The 2,079-nt window shown below is 46.7% G+C and overlaps 1 long non-coding RNA gene across 1 annotated transcript in view; it reads left to right on the top strand.

Annotated features, from left to right (window-relative positions):
- LOC104863799 overlaps positions 1–1,767 on the top strand; it is a 6,959-nt gene extending 5,192 nt beyond the window's left edge. Inside the window, exon 3 of the long non-coding RNA XR_780679.2 lies at positions 623–1,767. This is a non-coding gene — a long non-coding RNA (uncharacterized LOC104863799). The remainder of the gene's footprint in view (positions 1–622) is intronic.
- Positions 1,768–2,079: the final 312 nt, after the last annotated feature.

Here is a 2,079-nt window from a genome sequence, read left to right as displayed (position 1 = left end):
AAAAAAAAAAAAAAAAAGCAAGCCATGGGTTGGGGATTTAGCTCAGTGTTTCTGCTGCCTGCCTTGCAAGCACAAGGTCCCAAGTTCGATCCTGGGTACCAAAAAAACGTTAAATATAAACAAAACAAAACAAAAAAGTATACTCACAAAACAGAAAAATCTAATAACCTTATACAAAGATCAAGATTTAGTAATGAAAAAAAGATTTAATAATGAAACAATGTATCCCAAAACCAAGAAGTCTAATTACTTAATACAAAGACCTAGGCCTGATTACATCATAAAAGGCCTGACTAAGGACTTTATTCAAAGACCTATTTGGTTACATTTGATGTGGAAACAAATTAAATTCAGCAACAAGAGCTCAATTAAACTAGCCAGAATTCAACTTCCTTGTTGAATTGCCTTCTTGTTTATATGGGTTAGGGATCCAAGCCCAGACTGTAGGGCCCTCTATAGTCTCCCAACATTGCTCTCAAGGTGTGGGCCAGGGCTGGGTTCTGGAGGTTCCGCTGGGGCAGGGCCTACCTCCTCACGGACCTGGTCACTAGCATGCAGTTCCTTTTGGTGCTGAACAGAGAGGTGCTTCTTTCTCCCCTCCCTCCCTTTTGTTTTTCCTCAGCTGGAAGCTCAGGCCCTGGTGTCTACCTAGGGCCTGCAGGCCCTTGAACTTGGAGTTCTCCAACACGACCACTTGCTCCCTCATGGCCAGCAAGGGAGAGAGACCTCAGGGAGACAGACTACAATCTCGGGTGACACAATCATGTATCTCCCATCACCTATGCATGAACCAGGATCAGATGCACATCGCAGATCCTGTCCACACTTGCAAGTGGGGTCGTATAAAAGCATGTACATCAGGAGGAAGGGGCCACGGAGGCCACCTGCTATGGCCAGTGATTCCGCCAAAGGTAGCTGCTTGTCACCATGGCAACACGACAACATCTGTTTCCCTACTTTTACAGATGTAGAGCAATGGGAGCATCACACACCGCTGTTGGGAATGTAAAATGCTCTGGCAGTTTCTTGAAAAGCTGGATTCTTACTTGCAGCAGATGCCCTGCCCAGTGTCAGCAGGCTACAGTGGCACAAGCTTCCTGCCCCTTTGTAATTCAGCTGTGCTACACTAGAAGTAGCAGGGCTCTGCTGAGTTTGGTCAAAGTCAACTGGCTCCAGCTAAATTCCTCCCTCGGCATTAACTGTTTGTTCTCCTCAGCACAGGTATGCAGTGCCGCATTCTCCAGCCCTGCCTGCTGGAAATTTCTCAGCAGGTGTCTCCAGGCCTGCCCAGCTTCTCCTTCTCACACTGGTACTGAATAAACACTGGACGTCCTGGGAGTCCTTTGTTGTGCTGCCCAGAGCAGTTTAGCTCAGCCCAAGAGAGTTTCTCTCCAGTCTCTCTGTGTGCTTCTTTTAATTCCTACTTTTGTCTCGCAGGTGTAGTACTGGCTTGCAGGAGCCCGGTACCACTGCAGGGGTCTCTGGCAACTCGCATTACCCTTTCCCTATACTTGTGTGATTCAGGTATTCCACTGAATATTTATCCAGATGTGATGAAAACAATCTATATAAAGACATGGGTATAAATATTCAGAGCAGCTTTATTCATAATATCCTCAAGCCGAAACAACCTACTTCCACAGGTGAGTGGATAAACAAAATGAAATATATTCATACAGAGAACTATTTCTCAGCACTGGAAAGGGGTAGACTAGAAGCCAAACCAAAAACAAGTGCTTGTTATGTGACCAATTATAAGCCATTACAGAGATGCACAGTAACTTACAGTGTCCAGGGCAAACAGTGGCGGCCTGGAGTGGGCAGCAGAGGGGAGATGGCCTGCAAAGGGGCAGGGTGAGCCTTCGGGAGTTGATGAAAACGTCCTGCATCTTCAGAGCAGGGTGGTTTGCAGTGTACACATCTGTCACGCTCATCAGCACGTTCACACTGGTGTCACCAGCTAGGTGTAGAGCTCGTGGAGCTAGAGCACTTGCCTAGCAGGTCTCAGGACTGAGTTCCATCTCCAGCAACACACACACAAAACCATCACGACTGTTCATAAAGTAACATCTCAGTAAG

Source organism: Fukomys damarensis, unplaced genomic scaffold (assembly GCF_012274545.1).
Source record: "Fukomys damarensis isolate Sample0158 unplaced genomic scaffold, DMR_v1.0_HiC HiC_scaffold_8, whole genome shotgun sequence".
Classification (NCBI taxonomy): domain Eukaryota; kingdom Metazoa; phylum Chordata; class Mammalia; order Rodentia; family Bathyergidae; genus Fukomys; species Fukomys damarensis.
The sequence above is the reverse complement of the archived record's forward strand: the minus strand, read 5'-3'. Positions and strand labels throughout refer to the sequence as shown.